This window comes from Pteropus vampyrus, unplaced genomic scaffold (assembly GCF_000151845.1).
Source record: "Pteropus vampyrus isolate Shadow unplaced genomic scaffold, Pvam_2.0 Scaffold9, whole genome shotgun sequence".
Classification (NCBI taxonomy): domain Eukaryota; kingdom Metazoa; phylum Chordata; class Mammalia; order Chiroptera; family Pteropodidae; genus Pteropus; species Pteropus vampyrus.
Genome location: NW_011888790.1, coordinates 14,360,197 through 14,375,378, shown reverse-complemented (window position 1 = coordinate 14,375,378; position 15,182 = coordinate 14,360,197). Strand labels below are relative to the sequence as shown.

General features: G+C 32.5%; 1 protein-coding gene and 1 pseudogene across 1 annotated transcript in view; both read left to right on the top strand.

Annotated features, from left to right (window-relative positions):
• Nucleotides 1-15,182, top strand: part of PPFIA2 (PTPRF interacting protein alpha 2) — a 465,706-nt gene that overhangs the window by 43,203 nt on the left and 407,321 nt on the right. The window lies entirely within an intron of this gene.
• LOC105302070 lies at nucleotides 7,199-7,969 on the top strand (annotated as a pseudogene).

Sequence of the window (15,182 nt, the reverse complement as noted above, 5' to 3'; positions counted from 1 at the left end):
TCTCAGTTAGTAGTTAGGCCATAGTTCTAATGGGTTGAAAAGGATGTTTATTTCCCGTGTAGGTGAATCAGCTTTATGTTTTTCTTTGTCGACATAACCTTAATTCAGAGTTTTGCTGGTTCAGCTCTTTGTTGGCATAGAGGATAAGGCAATAGAGGAGATAAAATCAGCAAAATTTAATTATATAGCTTTTATTCACATTCTAGAAGATACCTTATTTTTTGTAAGATATTTAGATTACATTTTAATATTTATGAAACTTGTGCTTCTTGATTATGTGTAGATAAACTCAATGGTAAAAGTGAACAATTAGTCATTATCACTAATTAAGGCCAGACAATCAATACTAAAATCAAATGTTTTTGGAACTATATCAGTGTTAAATGTTATTATTTTATTTACTCGAGAAACCTATTAAAGATTTATTTTTAAAACTCTATTAAAAGAAATTTCTTTAGTTCTACCTGAAGTTTTTAATTGAAATGTAAGTTAAAAATTTAAAATTTGTACTTCCATAAAAATTTTAGAATTGTTTTTTCTCTCTGTGAAAAATAACATTGGAATTTTGATAGAGATTGCGTTGAATTTGTATACCACTATAGTCAGTAATAATATTATTAATTTTGATCCATGGACACAGAATATCTTCCCACTTAATTTTGTTTTCAGCTAGTCTATTGTTACTGTATAGAAATGCAACTGATTTTTGTATGTTGATTTTTTTATCCGACAATTTTACTAAATTCATTTGTCAGTTATAACAGTTTTTTGATGGAGCCTTTAGGGTTTTCTATGTATAAAAACATGTCATCATCAAACAGAGATGATTTTACTTTTTCCTTTCCAATTTGATGCCTTTTAATTCTTTTTCTTGACTAATTGCTCTGCTAGGATTCCCAGTACTATGTTGAATAGGAGTGGTGAGAGTGGATATCTTTATCTTGTTCTTGATCTTATAGGAAAAGCTTTAAACTTTTCACTATTGAGTATGATAGCTGTGGGCTTGTCATATATCACCTTTATTATGTTGGGATATGTTCTATATTCCCCACTTTGCTGAGAGGTTTTACTGTGAAAGGATGTTGAATTTTGTCAAATACTTTTTTTGCATCTATCAACATGATTATGTGATTTTTATCCTTTATTCTGTTAATGTGGTGTATCATAGTTATTGATTTGTGTAAATTGAGCCATCTTTGGATCCTAGGGATAAATCCCATTTTATCAATGTGTATGATCCTTTTAATATGCTGTAGAATTTGTTTTGCTAGAATTTTGTTGAGAATTTTTGTATCTATATCCATCAGGGATAGTGGCCTATAGTTTTCTTTTTTTTGTAATGTCCTTATTGGCTTTGGTATCAGGATAATTATGGCCTCATAAAATGAGTTTGGGCATGTTCCCTCCTCTTCAGTTTTCAGGAAGAGTTTGAGAATGATTGGCATTAATTCTTCTTTAGATGTTTGGTAGGATTCACCAGTGAAGCCAGAGCCCAAATGGCCAAAATAATCTTGAGAAAGATAAGAAAATTGGAGACATTACACTTCCTGATTTCAAATGGTATTACAAAGCTATGGCAATCAAAACAGTATGGTATTGTTGTAAAAACAGACATAAAGACAAATGGAACAGAAATGAGAACCCTAAAATAAACTTATGTATATATGGTCAACTAATATTTAATAAGGCATCCAATAATAATCAGTGAGGAAAGGATATACTCTTTAATAAATATTGTTAATAAAACTACATTCCAATGCAGAAAATGAAATTGTACCCTTATGACACTCAGAAAAATTAACTCAAATGGATTAATGACTTAAATGTGAAATCTGAAACTTTAAAACTTGTAGAAGAAAATATAGGGGGGAAAAAACTCTTTGACATTGGCCTTAGCAATGTTTTTGTTGTTGTCCGTTTGTTTTTGGATATTGCACCAAAAAACAAGCAACAAAATCAAAAATAAATAAGCAGGACTACAGTAAATTGAAAAGTTTACACAGCAAATAAAACAATCAAGAAAATGAAAAGATAACCTACAGAAGAAAATATTTTTAAACTATCTGATAAAGGGTTAATGTCCAAAATATAAAAGGAAATCATAAACTCAACTGCAGAGAATAAACAATCTGATTTAAAAATGGACAAAGGACCTGAATAGACATTTTTCAAAATAAGAAATAACAAATGGCCAACAAGTACATGAATAGGTGCTCAACATCACTAAGCATCAGGGAGATGCAAGTCAAAACCAAAGTGATATATCACCTCATACCTGTTAGAATGATTATTATTAAAAAGACAAGTGATAACAGATGTTGTCAAGGATGTGGAGAAAAGAGAACCTTTGTGCACTATTGGTGGGAATATAATTTGATACAGCCATTATGGATAATTGCATGGAGGTTCCTCAACAAAAATAAAATTACCATATGATCCACCAATCCCTTTCCTGGGTATACATCCAAAGAAGATGAAATCACTATCTGAAAGAGATGTCTGTATCTCATGTTTATTGTATTCACAATAGCCAAGACATGAAAAAAGCTAAGTGTTCACTGACAGATGAATGGAATAAAGAAAAAGTGGCATGCATATAATATAATATTATTTAGCCAAAATCCTGACATTTGTGATAACATGGATGAACCCTGAGGGAAATATGCTAAGTGAAAGAAGTTAGACAAAGACAAATACTACATGATCTCACTTATATGTAGGATCTAAAAAAGATGTATTAATAGAAACAAGTAGACTGATGGTTACCAGGGGCTAGGGGCAAAGGGAAATAGGAAATGCTGGTTAAAGGGTGTACAAACTTTCGGGAATAAGATAAATAATTTCTGGGATTTTAATATATAGTATGGTAACTATAGGTACTAATACTATATTGTATATTTGAAATTTGCTAAAAGAGTATCTTAAGGGTTTTCACAAAAAAAGGTAACTATGCGAGGTGATAGATGTGTTAGCTAATCTTATTGTGGTAATCATTTTACAGTATATATGTATATCAAATCATCATGTTGTATACCTTTAACTTACACAATGTTATTTGTTATTTATACTTCAATAAAGTTGAAAAAAATTAAAATCTATATATCAAATATATATCAAAGTCAGTCACATGTAATGAGCTATGACTCGATAATATGCTAAATTTTGTTTTAAATTATTTATTTCTAATTAGTAAAATAGTACAAGGTAAAATGAGATCAAAGGTGTATGGGCCACTAATCTCTCTCTTCAATTCCTGTGAATTATATATTTTTGTCAGTAATTGTTCATTTGTTTTTATATAATTTCAATTTTCTTGCCAATGTTTTTTATATCCAAATTGCAAAGCATTAATTATTACTTAAATTATAAATGTGCTTTTTATTATTCATCCTAGCATTGAAGTTTATGTTCATAAAGTCTTTCAGCCAATATTGTATTCTTCTTATTAATGTTATTGCGTTCACCTGAATGTTAATTTTTTTAAAAACAGAGAAAAATCACGCATTTGACCATCTCCTAATTGGCTCACACTCAGTAGCTTTTCTTCACCTGAGACTTGAATGTGAAATCTTCTGAGAAAATGTAGTCTTATTTATTACCCCCTATTTAAAAAAAAAAAAAAAGTCCTCTATGTAAAACTTATGGTAAAAGCATGAGTTTAAGAACATGTACCAGATTCAGCTATTAATATGTATTTATTAATAAGCAGTAGATTCAGCTATAATTAAGTTCTCTTAATATTAGTAAAAGGGAGGAATAGATACATCAAGAGAGTTTACAGTCTTATCAAGTGTATAGAAAGTATTCTCAGTACTTGAGCCCTATATAGAAATTGTGTTATATCTATGGTCTGCTGCATATACTATGAAATTATCTGCATATATGTACCAGGAGTTTTGTCCCATCTTGTAAGATTAAGGCCAAAGAATACTTTTATTTCTTCAACAATTCGACCTCCTATTTCCTGCCAAATTAATAACAAGAATAATGACAGAGAAATTTGTAAATAGACTTTTCTCTTCATTGCCATCTATCAATCATTTGTAGATATTTATAAAATCCTTCATTATTACCTCTAAAAAATGGTAAATGTTGGTATGTGCTCATGGCAGTCCATGCCAAGAAATTATGTATGTTTCTTTGTTCATTGCTTTTCTTTTCATAAAATAATACCAACTTATATTTCTCTTGCTTCATTGATAAAGTCAAAGGATCTTCCCTTATCCAAGTACAATATCTCTATGAACTCTAGCGTGTATCTTTTATGAATCCTATATTTGTAAAACATAATATCATAGAATATTGTCTGAAGGATATTCAGACCTATTCCTTCAGATTCTATATTCTAATTATTTTTCTTGATTCAAACAATATAATTTCTTTCTCATCTTCCCAGCCTCTAAATGTTAACGTACATCAAGGTTGGTCCTTTGTCTTCTCTCTGCATGGACTCAGAGTGAGTTCATCTAGTCTCATGGTATTAAATATAGTTCACAATGTGACAACTCCTAAATTTCATATCCAGCTAGTAACTCTTTCTCAAGGAGGACTCACTTCTGCAACTAGTTATTCATTAGCTCCCATTTGACACTGAACAGGATTCTGAAATATAACATATCTATAAATCAAACACCTGATTTTTACCCCCAGACACCTCCAAAATTGCTCATACAATTGCCTTCCACATCTTTAACAGATTCCATTTTTTAAGTTACCTAGGCCAAAAATTTGAAGTCATCCTATATTTAATTTAATTTTTCTCACACACACATCCAAACCAGCACATAATCTTCTTGGTTCTACTTTCAATACATAGATATGTATGCGTGTATATATGAAGGTGCGTGCGCGCGCGCGCGCACACACACACACACACACACACACACACACAGTTACATACATGTTTCCTATTTCATCTCTGCCCCCTCTATGTCTTTGACCCATACCACTCTCCATTTTGTTTTCTTTTCTCCAATCTCACTGGCTCTCTGGATGTTCCTCAGAACTCTTCCTGGAATGGTTTTCTCCCAGAGAGCTACATGGATCACTCCTTCACTTAATTTAAATCTTTACTCAAATGTCATCCTATTGTTGAGGTCTACCCCATCATCCTATAAAATGATTTCCCCACCTTTGACTTTTTCATCCACATCACTATTGCTGATAAATTATTTGTTACTCATCACTCTTATCTAGAATATAAGCTTCATAAGAGCAGGGATTTTGTTTTATTCTTTGCTATTTTTTCCAGTGGCTAGAACAGTAATGGACATATAGTAAGCACTCAATAAGTTTGATGTGTAAATGAATCAGGTTGAACTGAGAGCTAAATTAGACAGCAGAAAACTTTGTGACAATGACAAGGGAAATATGCTGTAGAAGAAATACATGGGCAAGCTCATGACACACAGCTAACACATTAGGATTTTCAGAAATTGCTAAGAGTAATTGAAATTGTGATGCTGTAGAATCGTGGAAGTTAGCCTTGATGAATCAAGGAAATGCTATCTCTGTGACTTTCACTATGACCGTCATAACTTTAGACTATGGAAGCTAGGGAAAAGTGTAAGTTATATGAAGCAGTAGAGCATATACTGTAGAACTGTAGGTTTGGCATTGTATCTGGCTCTGCTACTCTTAGCTGTGTGACCTTGAGCAAGTATCTTAATATTCTGATGCATTAATTTTCTTGTCTGTCAAATATAAATACATATAGTACTAATGTCATAAATTTGCTATGAAGATTAGATGAATTAATACACTTAAAGTTTTTAGCATACAATCAGTCCTCAAAATAGCTCTGTTATTATTTATGAAATTTTATAATAAATTTATACCAAAATATTGAAGGGAACCATAGAAATACTAATCATGGCCATGTCACACACATGTGGAATTTGACTTATTATTAAGTTCTATTACGCACAAAAAAAAAGAGCAAGAAAATAAAAGAAGTTAATCCACAAATAGACTCCAGCCCTTGCTTAGAGAATAATGAGCTTATGGTAAAGGCAAACTACTCAGTGGGATTCTAGCTACACCATTGCTTCATCATTTTTCTTGGAGATGTGGTTGAAAATATCAAAGCATTTAAAGAAGTCTTAGGCACTGACAGGATAACAGCCTTATGATCCAAGTTAAAAGCAACGAGCTCAATTTGAACTATAAAAACAGTGATGTCCCACTAAAAATTTCCTTTGTGTTATTGTGAGAACCAGAGGGATGGGGTTGAGTCATTCAGTAAGGCACCTGTTAAATCACGATGTTTCAACAAACTGCATCTAACTTCAGAATATGTTTGAGTGTGGGTTGTTCATTAGTCATGACTGAAAACACTATGTGGTACTGAAATGCAACCTAAAGACACATAATGTCTATAAAGTACTTAACTTATTACTAAACCCCTACTTTAAGTTTCTAAGTCTGCTTAGAAGTTTAGGCAGCCCTGCTGTTAATGAATGTCTTTATAAACCAAAATTAAAGTCAGTTGGGAAAGACACATTAGAAATTAAGGGGTTTTGCAATATTTGCCCTATAAAGAAATAATATTGTTTGCAAGGTTCTCTTTGTGATCTTTAATAGAAAATATTAAGCCCTTTGTATCAGACTATTATAATGGTACATTGATATAAGCCTCAACACATTCAAATTTGCAAAGCAATTTCTCTGATAGTATTTGTAGATTTTTGCTGAATATTAAAGATGAAAGTGGGACCAATATATGACATGTACCTTGTGTATATGTATGTGTGTGTAATTTTCATAGTCTTAGGGATAAAGTGGAACTTTTAAAACTTGATACTGAAAATAAAAATTCTGAATGAAAAACAGATTTGACTATAAAATAGCTAAAGATAAACATATGAAAAAGATAAAATACATATGAAAAATTGGAAAAATATTTGCAACTGAGTTATTTGACTGCATAAATTACATATTTTTAATATAGGAATGGATCTTAGAAACCAAATAAAAAGGTAAAATTTCCAATAGAAAAAAATGCCAAAGGTAATTAACAGTTTTTTTCAGAAAGGAATGATATATCCTCCACTATTGAACTGGCAAATATTCATAATTTCAATATTGCCAAGAGTATGGAGAAATAGTCACTTTTACAGTATTTTGAAACTGGTAAAACCTTTCTGGAGAACAGTATGGCAATATGATTTAAAATTTTAAATGTGACTTTTTCAAGTTAATGGAGGGTGGGGGGCTGCTGAGTGGAACGCAGGTAACCGCTGCTGGCACCTGGAAAGTCTCCCTCCTTCTCCCATTCCTCTCCCCGCCAGTGTCCGACCTCGCCAACATATCTGTGGTTCTGCCCAATTGCTTGCAGATCGGCTGGCCCCAGGAGGGTGGTCAACCAGTTTGGCAACAAATACATCTAGTAGGCAAAGCCTTGGAATGTACCCTCTCATCAATTATACTTCTGGTACAGAAGAACCCCTCTATGAGAAGAACAGCTTTGTTACAGCCAGAGTTCAGCGCATGAGGGAGAGATTTGATAAAATTGGAATGAAGAGGACTGTAGAAGGAGTTCTGATTGTACCTGAGCACCGGCTACCCCAGGTGCTACTGCTACAGCTGGGAACAACTTTCTTCAAATTACCTGGTGGCGAATTTAACCCAGGAGAAGATGAAGTTAAAGGACTAAAATGCTTAATGACAGAGAATGGGTCATCAAGATGAAGTCCTGCAAGACTGGGTCACTGATGACACATTGGTAACTGGTGGAGACCAAATTTTGAACCTCCTCAGTATCCTTATATGCCTGCTCATATTACAAAATCTAAGGAACATAAGAAATTATTTTTGGTTCAACTTCAAGAGAAAGCCTTGTTTGCAGTTCTAAAAATTACAAGCTAGTAGCTGCACCGTTGTTTGAGTTGTATGACAATGCCCCTGGGAATAGACCCATCATTACTAGTCTCCCTCAGCTTTGAGCAGGTTCAATTTTATATACAACTGAATCCCTGTGCAGTGAAGTTAAAGCAGCCATCTCTGTGAGCACAGCTCTACACAGTGTAAACATGGTGGAAAAGTTTTTTTGGTTTTATCTCTTTCTCAATTCTTAAATTGCTCCTTGCTTTCTATTGTTTGAATAGAAAAGCTAATATGAAGAACTAGATAGTGGTATAAACAAAAGTGATAACGTATAATTTGTTTTTGTTTCTACTCATACGTTTTTATACAACATTAAAGAAAGTGGACTTCTAAAATTTTTTTTAATGTGGATATTTTTATTTAGCATTTTAACTTAAGAGATTATCTGGAGGAAATAATCAGACAGGCATTCAAATATCTAAGTACAAAGATGTGAATTAAAATACTATTTGGAATAGTAAAGAATGTCACTAATCTAAGTATCCAACAATAGAGGATTTGATAATAAAGGTTAGTATATTCAATTGGTGGCACACCATGTAACCATTAAAAAGTATGCTGCAGAGATATGCTTATGGACTTTGAAAGTGAGAGTATATATCATCAGTTTGTTAATGGTAGTTTGTCAGTGGCAGTGGGCAAGCCAATAGGTTTCTGCTCCCATGGAATGTATGTTCCACAGAGGAAAGACCAACAATAAGCAACTAAGCACATAAAGATACATTCAAATTTGATAGTTGGCCTAAGGAAGAAATTTTGCATTATGGAAAATGATGAGCACTTAAAAGGAAACTTTGGAAAGATGCCTTTGAAGTAGCAATGTCCGAAACTGAGACCTAAATGGAAAGAAGGAGCTAGTTGTGAAGGACTGAGGAACAAAGATTTCTAGGAAAAGGGAACAGCAAGAACAAAGTTTCCCAAGCCAGGATATGTTTACAGGGCTGGAGCAAGAAGAATTTTTGTAATGAAGAGACCTGAGTAATGAGAAGGGTACAAGAGAAAGTCTGAGATGCTAATAGTGTAAGGGCCCTGGTGGGCCATGTGAGTTTAATAAATAAATAAAATATATTTTAATCTTAGTGTAATGTATGAATTAAGCAGGATTTAATTTCATAGTTACAAAAAATAATGAAACATTTTTATTAAAATTACCTTGCCTTGAAAGTAAAAATTAAATTAGAATCTTTAGTATTGACTTCCTAAAACAACACTGTCTGCCTTCCCTAACAGTTTAATTTAACAGGTAATCAGGTTCATTGAATCATGGTTAATTGTAAAGCTTTCAAAATTAGCAGAAATCTTCCATTAAGGGCTCAGTGATTATGTTTATTAGTATTTGTAGCCTGATTTGTTATTAGGTAAAGAATGCTATTACAGTGTAATCTCATGCATTTTAACAGCTCTGTTATTCCCAATCATTCAAAGAAGGCTGTAAACTGAGTCTCTTTTATTAAGAGATTCCCTAAACACAGTAGATAGTAACAATCCATTTTATTTTAAGACTCTTCACAGAAATTAGTGTTACTATGTAATTAGTTTAATGTTATCGAATGCCAATATTGATTCATGTTAACTCAGCTAAATAAATCAGTTGTAATTTTTATACAAGTAATAATTTCATCAAAATACTTTGGAACACCTTTTGTATGAGGTTTATTGACTTAGAAGAATTTCTAAATATATTTTTCTTTATTTTACAGCAAATCATGGCTAGGTCTTGAAATCTCTAGTTTAGTTTTGACACATAGATATTGACCATTTTAAGCCGTTTTCAATTTGATTTCTAGATTATATTGTCATCCTCTATACTTTTATATTTCTTAAAATTAAAAAAATAAAGATAATCACAACAAATACATTGCTATACATTTCTGATGTTTATTTTTATTTTATCTTTAGTTTTAACATACATAAACTGCTATTGGAAATCAGTCAATTTAAAGGAAGGGTATTATACATGAATCAGAAAACTAAAGCATTTTTGTACATTAATTTTTTAGAGATGTGGAAATAACAAAGTAATACAATAAACAGTTTCATTAAAAAATAGAGACGGTCATGAAACTCTCCACTGGAGCAGTACAATACTATAGAAACTTTACAGATTTAATTAAAATTATAAAATGTTGTTTCTCTAGATGAAACCACTCTTTAAAAAAATGCTCAATGCTTTCTTATATGTATAAGAAAATACTTCTGTGTTATATAATGTTAAACTTTTCTGGCTTTTATTTAAATCACATTTTTTGTAGAGAGGATTTTATGGGCTCAGTGTTGAATAATCTCTAATCTTCTGAATTGGTGCTGTCCGTTCCTGGAGAATAGTATTAACTTGTTTGTAAACCTTTTAGAACAGCACTGTCCAATAGATAGCTGAACATGTAGTTGAAAATTTTCTAGAAGTCACACTAATAAAACAGAAAAAGAAATAATAATGCATTCTATTTAAACCAATATATTGAAAATATTATCGTTTTAATGTGTGTCAATGCCCATGTTTCAAATGCTCAGTTGCCACCTGTGCTAGCAGCTTCAAATTGGAGCTTTGAAACATGTACTTTATCACTTAAAAGTGTCCCTGTAAACTATAGTTTCTGCAAAACATAAACTACTTTTCAGTTGACGTGCATGATTAAGACAGTAGGAAAAAGTTAAACAATTGATTAGACCGTATTATGTCATGACAAGACAACCAACTGTATCACCTTATTTGGTTTGTGTTTTTGCATTTTTACCTTTCTGTGGGATGTCTTTTCTCTGGGTGGGCAAACTCTTGCTCCAAGAACCTATTATATTCAGTTAGACTGCTTTGCATTCCTTACTGTACAAATACTGTTTTGTTTTGTTTTGTTTTTCGTGACTATGACTTTGAACAGGTCATTCCTTCTATCTGGAATAAGCTTCTCTCTTTTTATGTGCAGCCAAACTCGACTTATGCTCAAGGTCTGGCGCAAATGGCACATCCTCTATAAATTCATCTCAGAATCTGCCAGGCAAAATTAGTTGACTTCTCAATGGTGGGGCTTCCATAGCATTGTGTTTATGTCTTTTCTATACCACTTGTTGAAGTGTATATAAATTTGGCACTTATATGATTTTCTTCCTTTCTTCTCCCTCCAATTGAACTATGGACAGAAACTCTGTGAGTAGGTACTATGTGTTACTCATTTTTGATAATCTATACCAGCTAGACGATAGATATAAGGTAGGTTCTTAGTAAATGTTTATATATAATATTAAAATAGCTACCTCAAAGTATTATGCACTTTGAATTTTTTTAGATAATCACAATTCTGAATGTTTCTTATAAGTTATTTGTGTCTATTTAAAATTCCCAAAGTATAGGGACATATATATGTAACTTGATTCTGCTACTTTTGTGGGATCTGTATTGTTCCTTATTTCATCTCATCTCATTGGAGCTCACTTTTTGGAGAGCTGTGGATATTCGAGATCACTGTCATCAAAGAGACTCATTTGTTGTCATTAAGTTTTATTAAGTGTTTTACAGTAATTTTGCACATTATAAAATCACTTTATATATTTTTTTCATGTTGCTTTGTGAATTTAAATCTTAGATCCTCAAGATTATAACCTTACTTTAAGAGTAAAGGCTATATATTTTGTTGTGGTTGTTTTTATTTTTATTTTCTTTTATTTTTAAAATTTTTAATTACAGTTGACATTTAATATTATTTTATATTAGTTTTAGGAGTACAGCATAGTGGTTAGATATTTATATAACTTACAAAGTGATTCTCCCAAGAAGTCTAGTACCTACCTGGCACCATACATAGTTATTACAATATTATTGACTATATTCCCGATACTGTATTTTACATCTGTGACTATTTTGTAACTACCAATTTATTTATTTTTACTCTCCTCTCTCCATAATACCAAGCAGTGCTTTGGTCATAGAGTAGGTATTATGTTCAATAAAAACTTAATGAACCTATAATATTTCTGCATAAAAATTATGTCTAATATTGAAAGTTATGAAATAGCAATATAGTTAATTTTTTATATTGTATAATTTATAATAAACCCTACTTAGTTATTTAGGTGTATGTTGAATACCTATTTCATACTGGAGTATATTTATTCAATTCATTCATCATATTGAGTATTACAAATCCAGCAAATATATTAGATACTGAGCATGCATTAATAAACACAAGAGACAAGATCCTACCTTTGTGTACCATGTAATAAAAAATACAAGTTGGTCTAGTGTCCACTGATAGATGATTGGATAAAGAAGATGTGGTACATATATAAAATGAAATATTACTTGGCCATAAAATGGAATGAAATCTTACCACTTGTCACAACATGAATGGACCCAGAGAGTATAATGCTAAGTGAAATAGGTCAGACAGAGAAAGACAAATGCCATATCATTTCACTTAAATGTGGAATCTGAAAAAAAAAAAATGAACAAACAAACAGAAACAGACTCATAGATACAGAGAACAACCTGATGGTTGGTTGCTAGATGGGTTGGGGGTTGCAGGAGACTGGTTGAAAAATTCGAAGGGATTAAGAAGTACAAATTGATAGTTACAAAATAGTCACAGGGATGTAAAGTACAGTATAGAGACTATAATATTGTAATAAATATATATGGTATCAGGTGGGTACTAGACCTATTGGGGGATCACTTTTTGTGTTATATAAATGTCTAACTATTATGTTGTACAGCTGAAAATAATATAATATTGAATGTTGACTGTAATTGACAAAAAAATTTTTTTAAAAGAAAGAATTATTGTGTGAAGAGTGGGAGAAAGAGCATTCCCGGAGTGGGGATGGCATGTGTAAGACAGAGCCTGATGCATGCTGGATTTAAGATGACCAGTGCAGCTAGAACCTGGTGAGCCAGTGAGAGTGGCAGGAAATAAAGGTGGAGGGGTAGGCAAGGCACAGGATGAAACTGAGATTTATTTGTAGGCCATAATAAGAAATTTTGATTTTACTTAAAAGAGTTTGAATAGTGAAGGGCATAATTCACCTTTAACATATGAAACTACAGAAGCAAGTGGAGGAGTTCTGGAGGGCAAATGGAGTAAGAATAAGAGGCGCATCGTAAGAGTTTTTGTGATAGAAGATAGTGTCTTGAGCCAGAGTTGTAGCTGTGGTGATGAATAAAATATGACATATTTTGAATTGATTGGGAGAATACTTATTGAGGATTGAGGAAGGGTGAAGAATGACTAGTTTTTCTGGTTTATAACTTGTGGATGTTAGAACTTTTTGTTGTTAGATGGGAAGGCTGAGAAACAATAGGGTCAGGGCTTCAAAATATAAATTTGGGGAAAGCACAAACATTCAGTCCATAACAACTGTCATTTAGAGTTTTTCATTTTAGCTTCTAGGATTTAATGAATTGCAATTATTAAAAACAAAATTCGTAAACAAAAACGTTAAAATTTTCTTCTACAAAAGTAACAGAGGATTTGAGCAAATTAATTGTGAGAGTTTGAATAGAAAGCAGGCTTTAATATTAAAACTGTATAGTTAATTACATAATATTTCAACAAGATCAGCTTCCCTGGAGTGGTGCTATTTGAAAACAGATTGGAGTGGACTGGGTAATACAGTGGAGGAAACCAGTGGAGACAGCGTTAAAAGTCTGTCAGTGGCAAGAGAGAAAAAGAAAGTTTGGCTGTCAGTGGCAAGAGAGAGTAGTATCTGGGAAAGAAAATGGACCAATCAGAGATACATTTAGACTGAGACATGCTACAGCACATTTTTATATTGAATGGGGTGTCTGTGCAGAGCTACATCAGCTTGCAAAATCTGGACTAGAGTGTGGCACTAGACGAGAGTAGCCATTTGTGGTGGGGGCGGGTCTCAGAAAGAAAAGCTACATCTGGGTGTTTGCCATTCACCCTATTTTTTTCTTATTCCTATAAAGCAACCAGCTGCTAGGAACAAATGATAGGCAATTCCTGCTTACATCCCACGTTTTCTCTCACTTTCACTAGTTACCAGTCTGCAGTTCTTCCTCTTTCCTTACTTACCCAACTCTCGTAAATCTAAGCTTCTAGCTACTTTTTTTCCCTCTTTTTACCGTCCCATATAATATACAGCTTACTCTTATGAGGTTAACTGAAATTTTTTAAAAAAGAGTTTAGTTCAGAGTTTATCAGAACAGTTATGTGACCGATGCAATGACTCATATGTAATTAGCCTTTATTTAGATTGTTTTAATGGAGAACCACATTATCATTTTTACAATATACTGAATGAGAGAATTGTAGACTATTAGGCAATGATTAATATTTATTTATTGAAGACTATTTTTCATAAACTGTTATAAGTACTTTATGTGAAATGTGCCATGTAAATTTCTCATAACCCATTTAGTCAGCTGTTATTTTTATCCTCATTTTATAGATGAAGAAGGAGGTTAAGTAATTCAATTAAGATCATGCATTTTGAAAGTCTTGGAGCCAGTATCTGAATCCAAATAGTCTGACACAGAGACTAAGTTCTAAGCCCTAACTTCCACTGGCTGAGACACCAAAAAATGGTATGGATGATGTCCTAATAGAGTTCCAGCATCATGTGATTCCATGTGATTCCTTTGAGATGGTACCCTTCTAACGCCTTCTAAATACTTATACCAGTTTCACCCAAGCCCTGAAAGAAGGGAACCACTCTCTAACTAACACATATAAGTAGTAGTAATAGCACCAGGTACAGCAGCCTCACTTAAGAGATAACCTGCACTGAATGGTGACTAAATGCTAGGCACTGTGCCAACCACTTTACTTGTAACATTTCATTTACTCTTCCCATGATGATCCTCATCTCACAGATGAGAAAAGTGCAATTCACTGTGGCTAGGTCATTTGCCACCCAGTCCAAAAGTGCAGGAGGAGGCAACATTACTCCAGAGTCTAAGCTGTCAATCTGAAAATCTTGAACACTTTTGCTTGTACAAAATTCTTATGGAATTTAGCCACTTTTCCATAGTCCACCTCTGCCTTATCTTCCAAACCTTTTAATCCCAATTTGGGAGAAATTTGTAGGTGACATTTTATTGATTTCTAATGTATATAAAATATAGAAATCAGATACTTTGAGCATTCTCAGTGAAATTTATTTCCACTCAAGATTTTTATTTTTACCCAATTTTTATATCTAACTAATCTGTTTAGATATCATGTTTGTTTTTTCTTCTTTGTTGTCTTTATTGGTAATTGTTGTCTGAATATTTCTGTGGCACTTTTTAGCCATTGCTTTACCTTTTATATCATTTTCAATACTGTACGCAGTCAAAATGTAAA